This window comes from Cherax quadricarinatus, chromosome 18 (genome assembly GCF_038502225.1).
Source record: "Cherax quadricarinatus isolate ZL_2023a chromosome 18, ASM3850222v1, whole genome shotgun sequence".
Taxonomy (NCBI): domain Eukaryota; kingdom Metazoa; phylum Arthropoda; class Malacostraca; order Decapoda; family Parastacidae; genus Cherax; species Cherax quadricarinatus.
The window spans coordinates 23,851,522-23,859,697 of NC_091309.1; positions in this window are offsets into that span (position 1 = coordinate 23,851,522).

Here is an 8,176-nt window from a genome sequence, read left to right on the forward strand (position 1 = left end):
ACTGCCCTTGATACTGGCCATGTAGTCAGAAACTGTAAGGCTGGAGGTGATGTCCTGGTAGTCAGTAAATCTGGGGCTGATAGTGCTGTCCTGGGAGATAGTAATGGTGAAGCTGGAGGTGCTGTCCTGGGAGACAGTAATGGTGAAGCTGGAGGTGCTGTCCTGGGAGACAGTAATGGTAAAGCTGGAGGTGCTGTCCTGGGAGACAGTAATGGTGAAGCTGGAGGTGCTGTCCTGGGAGACAGTAATGGTGAAGCTGGAGATTTTGTCCAGGTAGTCGGGAATTATACGCAAGAAGGAATACATATAAATGACCTCATAGGGGACAGGAGCCGTAGTGGGGAAACAAGTGTCGTCAAAGATAAGATAAAACCAATATTGCAAACTAGAAATACCACAGGAAATAGCAAACAAGAGGACTCCACTAGCAATAGTGAGGATATATTACCAAAAACAACTGGTGAGAGCTCCATTGTTGGTGCTAGGGAGGATAGGAATAAGACAGGGAAACATGCACCAACAGGGAATACAGTCACAGAAACCCAAGGCAAACGGAAACCAAGCCTGTGCACATACTATGCACTTGGTATCTGCAGACATGGGAAATCTGGAAAAATAGACAGGACGTGCAACTATGACCACCCTAGAAAATGCCATGCCCATATGACAACAGGAAAATGCAAACTCCCTTCCTGTAAGCTTTTTCACCCTGAAATGTGTACCTCTTCAGTACAGGAAAGACTGTGCTATAACTTAAATTGCCAGGCACACCATCTAAAGGATACAAAAAGATACAAAACATCCAGGCCATGGGAAAACCTGGGTAGCCACAGCCACTCAAGAGGGAGAGGTTTTTTAGTGCCAGGAAGGGAAAAAAACTGGCAGGAAATGGCAGAAATTGTACACCAAATCCAGTCATTCCTGGAGTGGAACCACAGTCGATGGCCTCCACTCCAAACCAACAGATACAGATACTAATGCCGGGAAAAAAATCCCCCCCCCAACACCAACAATACCACCAATCGGATGACATTCTTCTTTGCAAATATACAGGGTCTAAAGCCAGCAACAAACAACAAAATACCTTTCATCCGTGGACTGCTTGCAGAGACAAAGGCAATGTTCGCGGCTTTCACTGAGTCCCACATAAAGGATCACTTGGATAACGAAATATGGATCCCAGGTTACAACCTATACAGATGTGACAGAGTGAACAGGCAAAAGGGGGGGTTGGCCTGTACATTGCAGAGTCACTTGTTTGCACAGAACTGCTAAATGCCTCAAATGATGTAGTGGAAGTTTTAGCAGTAAAGGTCGAGAACCAAAACCTAGTCATTGTGGTAGTCTACAAGCCTCCGGATGCAACATCCCAGCAATTCCTTGCTCAGCTATCAAAACTTTGGAGTCCAGTCCCTGGACCAATTATGTACCTCTGTAATCTTTTGACTACCGCCCACAGGATGGGTATGGGGTGCATAATAAACATATTAAACTAACTAACCAGCAATTCCAGGAACAGCTGTTAAAAATTGACCACTGTCTGGAAAATCTTCCAGCTCCTGCACCCAACATCTTGCTCCTGGGGGATTTCAACTTAAGGCACCTAAAATGGAGGAATATAGCAAATAATATTGTTGCAGAAATAACACCAGGAGGCAGCTCTGATGAAAACTCACACTCACACGAGCTTTTAAATCTCTGCACAAAATTCAATTTAAACCAGCAAATAATAGAGCCTACTAGACTGGAGAATACACTAGACCTCATCTTCACTAACAATGATGATCTGATAAGAAATGTCACCATATCAAAAACAATATACTCAGATCACAACATAATTGAGGTTCATACATGTATGCGCAGAGCCCCAGACCGACATAATGAAATTAGTCACGAGGGAGCATTCACCAAATTCAACTTCAATAACAAAAACATAAAGTGGGACCAAGTAAACCAAGTCCTAACCGATATAAGCTGGGAAGATATACTAAGCAACACAGACCCCAACTTATGCCTAGAACAGATTAACTCGGTGGCACTCGATGTATGCACAAGGCTTATTCCTCTAAGAAAAAGGAGGAGTAGATGTAAAATAGAAAGAGACAGGCGCTCCCTTTACAGGCGACGGAAAAGAATAACAGAGCGGCTAAAAGAGGTCAATATATCTGAAATGCGTAGGGAGACACTGGTCAGAGAAATAGCAAACATCGAACTTAAGCTAAAGGAATCTTATAGGAGTCAGGAATCGCGGGAAGAACTAAAAGCCATAAATGAAATTGAAAGAAACCCAAAGTATTTCTTCTCCTATGCCAAATCAAAGTCGAGAACAACGTCCAGTATTGGGCCCCTACTTAAACAAGATGGGTCCTACACAGATGACAGCAAGGAAATGAGTGAGCTACTCAAGTCCCAATATGACTCAGTTTTTAGCAAGCCACTAACCAGACTGAGAGTCGAAGATCAAAATGATTTTTTTATGAGAGAGCCACAGAATTTGGTTAACACAAGCCTATCTGATGTTATCCTGACGCCAAATGACTTCGAACAGGCGATAAATGACATGCCCATGCACTCTGCCCCAGGGCCAGACTCATGGAACTCCGTGTTCATCAAGAACTGCAAGAAGCCCCTATCACGAGCCTTTACCATCCTATGGAGAGGGAGCATGTACACGGGGGTCGTCCCACAGTTACTAAAAACAACAGACATAGCCCCACTCCACAAAGGGGGCAGTAAAGCAACAGCAAAGAACTACAGACCGATAGCACTACCATCCCATATCATAAAAATCTTTGAAAGGGTCCTAAGAAGCAAGATCACCACCCATCTAGAAACACATCAGTTACACAACCCAGGGCAACATGGGTTTAGAACAGGTCGCTCCTGTCTGTCTTAACTATTGGATCACTACGACAAGGTCCTTGATGCACTAGAAGACAAAAAGAATGCAGATGTAATATATACAGACTTTGCAAAAGCCTTCGACAAGTATGACCATGGCGTAATAGTGCACAAAATGCGTGCTAAAGGAATAACAGGAATAGTCGGTCGATGGATCTATAATTTCCTCACTAATAGAACACAGAGAGTAATAGTCAACAGAGTAAAGTCCGAGGCAGCCACGGTGAAAAGCTCTGTTCCACAAGGCACAGTACTTGCTCCCATCTTGTTCCTCATCCTCATATCTGACACAGACAAGGATGTCAGCCACAGCACCGTGTCTTCCTTTGCAGATGACACCCGAATCTGCATGACAGTGTCTTCCATTGCAGACACCGCAAGGCTCCAGGCGGACATCAACCAAATCTTTCAGTGGGCTGCAGAAAACAATATGAAGTTCAACGATGAGAAATTTCAATTACTCAGATATGGTAAACACGAGGAAATTAAATCTTCATCAGAGTACAAAACAAATTCTGGCCACAAAATAGAGCGAAACACCAACGTCAAAGACCTGGGAGTGATCATGTCGGAGGATCTCACCTTCAAGGACCATAACATTGTATCAATCGCATCTGCTAGAAAAATGACAGGATGGATAATGAGAACCTTCAAAACTAGGGATGCCAAGCCCATGATGACACTCTTCAGGTCACTTGTTCTATCTAGGCTGGAATATTGCTGCACACTAACAGCACCTTTCAAGGCAGGTGAAATTGCTGACCTAGAAAATGTACAGAGAACCTTCACAGCGCGCATAACGGAGATAAAACACCTCAATTACTGGGAGCGCTTGAGGTTCCTGAACCTGTATTCCCTGGAACGCAGGCGGGAGAGATACATGATTATATACACCTGGAAAATCCTAGAGGGACTAGTACCGAACTTGCACACGAAAATCACTCACTACGAAAGCAAAAGACTTGGAAGACGATGCAACATCCCCCCCAATGAAAAGCAGGGGTGTCACTAGCACGTTAAGAGACCATACAATTAGTGTCAGGGGCCCTAGACTGTTCAACTGCCTCCCAGCATACATAAGGGGGATTACCAACAGACCCCTGGCAGTCTTCAGGCTGGCACTGGACAAGCACCTAAAGTCGGTTCCTGATCAGCCGGGCTGTGGCTCGTACGTTGGTTTGCATGCAGCCAGCAGTAACAGCCTGGTTGATCAGGCTCTGATCCACCAGGAGGCCTGGTCACAGACCGGGCCGCGGGGGCGTTGACCCCCGGAACTCTCTCCAGGTAAACTCCAGGTACACAATTTGTCTTGGCTCATTGTTGAACGGAGCTAGTTTTTCACTCTTTTCAAAACAGAAAATGAACGTTCTCCTTCACAGTTAGTAGCTGGAAGTGTTAGGTAAAGGCGATACACTATGTAGGTTTGTGACTCACAAACCTACTGGAGTTTTATGACAAGGTGACAGAAGTAAGACAAGAGAGAGAGGGGTGGATAGACTGCATTTTCTTGGTCTGCAAGAAGACCTTCGACACAGTTCTTCACAAGAGGTTACTGCAAAAGCTAGAGGATCAGGCACACATAACAGGAAAGGCACCGCAATGGATCAGAGAATACCTGACAGGGAGGCAACAACGAGTCATGGTACGTGACGAGGTGTCAGAGTGGGCGCCTGTGACAAGCGGGGTTCCACAGGGGTCACTCTTAGGACCTGTGTTATTTTTGGTATATGTGAATGACATAACGGAAGGGATAGACTGAGAAATGTCCTTGTTTGCAGATGATGTGAAGTTAATGAGGAGAATTAAATCGGTCGAAGATCGGGCAGGTCTACAAAGCGACCTGGACAGGCTACAAGCCTGGCCGCCAACTGGCTCCTTGAATTTAACCCTGCGAAATGCAAAGTCATGAAGATCGGGGAAGGGCAAAGAAGACCGCAGACACAGTATAGTCTAGGTGGCCAAAGACTGCAAACCTCACTCAAGGAAAAGGACCTTGGCGTGAATATAACACCGAGCACGTCTCCTGAGGCACACATCAATCAGATAACTGCTGCAGCGTACGGGCGTCTGGCAAACCTAAGGATAGCGTTCCGATACCTCAGTAAGGAATCGTTCAAGACTCTGTACACCATTTACGTCAGGCCCACACTGGAGTATGCAGCATCAGTTTGGAATCCACACCTGGTCAAGCACGTCAAGAAATTAGAGAAAGTGCAAAGGTTTCCAACAAGACTAGTCCCAGAGCTAAGGGGATTGTCCTACGAAGAAAGGTTAAGGGAAATTGGCCTGACGACACTGGAGGACAGGAGGGCCCGGGGAGACATGATAACGACATATAAAATACTGCGCAGAATAGACAAGGTGGACGGAGACAGGATGTTTCAGAGGTGGGATACGGGAACAATGGGACACAATTGGAAGCTGAAAACCCAGATGAGTCATAGGAATGTTAGGAAGCATTTCTTTAGCCTTAGAGTTGTCAGGAAGTTAAATAATCTGGAGAGTGATGTAGTGGAAGCAAGTTTCCTACATAGCTTTAAGAAGAGGTATGATAAAGCTCATGGAACAGAGAGTGAATTAGTATTGACCAGTGAAGAGGAGGGGCCAGGAGCTATGAATCGACTCCTGCAACCACATGTAGGTGAATACACAGTCATGTATAGGCAAGTACATACATACACACGAACACACTAACATAAAAACTGCGTACCACAAACAAAATGAAACTACAATATTGGTAAATGGTCAATATGCAAAATAAGATGTTAGCTAAGACTTGCTAACACTGACGAGGGTAGAAACATTTTCTAGATTGTGCAATGCTGCAATTGCTTTTCAAGTAGCAGAACGTTATGTGAATTTAGAGTACGAAATATATACACCTGTATAAGATGACAGGATTCTAATTTGCATTTATGGAATATAAACTTGCACTTGGGTATAATAAACTGTACAATATTAACAGGTAATAGTTGGAAGACGTATAAAATGTTTTAATTCTTTAGCTATAAAAGTATTATTTCTTTATCATCAAAATAAGCGCTTAATCCGTAAGGGTCACACAGCTTTAATGGTGTGCTATACATATGTGCATCACGTGATGTCTATATAAATAACATATAATTTGATTGTGGAATCCTCCTCGTGGTGGTCAGCCATCAATTTTTTTTAAACCACACACATGTGGGATTTCTTTTCAAATCTAAGAGTTCTATTTTGTTTGAGAAACTTAGACAGCGATCTTGATTTCCCTACAGTGTTGAGTAGTGATTATTCGTAACTATAAAATGCTGTCGTACATAACTTTTGCATGTATGGTAGCCTAGGTGTAGGAGTAGATACTGTGTGTGTGTGTGTTTGTGTGTGTGTGTGTGTGTGTGTGTGTGTGTGTGTGTGTGTGTACTCACCTATTTGTACTCACCTATTTGTGGTTGCAGGGGTCGAGTCCTAGCTCCTGGCCCCGCCTCTTCACCGGTTGCTACTAGGCCCTCTCTCTCCCCGCTCCATGAGCTTTATCAAACCTCGTCTTAAAACTGTGTATGGTTCCTGCCTCCACTACGTCATTTTCTAGGCTATTCCACTGCCTTACAACTCTATGACTGAAGAAATACTTCCTACTATCTCTCTGACTCATTTGTGTCTTCAACTTCCAATTGTGGCCTCTTGTTTCTGTGTCCCCTTCCTGGAACATCCTGTCTTTGTCCACCTTGTCTATTCCACGCAGTATTTTATATGTCGTTATCATGTCTCCCCTGACCCTCCTGTCCTCCAGTGTGGTCAGGCCGATTTCCCTTAATCTTTCCTCATAGGACATTCCCCTTAGCTCTGGAACTAACCTTGTCGCAAACCTTTGTACTTTCTCTAGTTTCTTGACGTGCTTTATCAAGTGCGGGTTCCAAACAGGTGCTGCATACTCCAGTATGGGCCTGACATACACGGTGTACAGTGTCTTGAATGATTCCTTACTAAGGTATCGGAATGCTGTTCTCAGGTTTGCCAGGCGCCCATATGCTGCAGCAGTTATCTGATTGATGTGTGCTTCCGGAGACATGCTCGGTGTTATACTCACCCCAAGATCTTTCTCCTTGAGTGAGGTTTGCAGTCTTTGGCCACCTAGCCTATACTCTGTCTGTGGTCTTCTGTGCCCCTCCCCCATCTTCATGACTTTGCATTTGGCAGGATTAAATTCGAGAAGCCATTTGCTGGACCAGGCGTCCAGTCTGTCCAGGTCTCTTTGAAGTCCTGCCTGGTCCTCATCAGATTTAATTCTCCTCATTAACTTCACATCATCTGCAAACAGGGACACTTCTGAGTCTAACCCTTCCGTCATGTCGTTCACATATACCAAAAATAGCACTGGTCCTAGGACCGACCCCTGTGGGACCCCGCTCGTCACAGGTGCCCACTGTGATACATCATTACGTACCATGACTCGTTGTTGCCTCCCTGTCAGGTATTCTCTGATCCATTGCAGTGCCCTTCCTGTGTGTGTGTGTGTGTGTGTGTGTGTGTGTGTGTGTGTGTGCATGTGTGTGTGCATGTGTGTGTGTGTGTGTGTGTGTGTGTGTGTGTGTGTGTGTGTGTGTGTGTGTGTGTGTGTGTGTGTGTGTGTGTGTGTGTACTCACCTATTTGTACTCACCTATTTGTGGTTGCAGGGGTCGATTCACAGCTCCTGGCCCCGCCTCTTCACTGATTGCTACTAGGTCCTCTCTCTCCCTGCTCCATGAGCTTTATCATACCTCGCCTTAAAACTATGTATGGTTCCCGCCTCCACTACTTCACTTTCTAGGCTATTCCACGGCCTGACTACTCTATGACTGAAGAAATACTTCCTAACATCCCTTTGATTCATCTGAGTCTTCAACTTCCAATAGTGACCTCTTGTTTCTGTGTTCCATCTCTGGAACATCCCGTCTTTGTCCACCTCGTCTATTCCGCGCAGTATTTTATATGTCGTTATCATGTCTCACCTGACCCTCCTGTCCTCCAGTGTCGTCAGGCCGATTTCCCTCAACCTTTCTTCGTAGGACAATCCCCTTAGCTCTGGGACTAGTCTTGTTGCAAACCTTTGCACTTTCTCTAATTTCTTGACGTGCTTGACCAGGTGTGGAGTCCAAACTGGTGCTGCATACGTAAATGGTATACAGAGTCTTGAACGATTCCTTACTGAGGTATCGGAACGCTATCCGTAGGTTTGCCAGACGCCCGTATGCTGCAGCAGTTATCTGATTGATGTGTGCCTCAGGAGATATGCTCGGTGTTATACTCACCCTC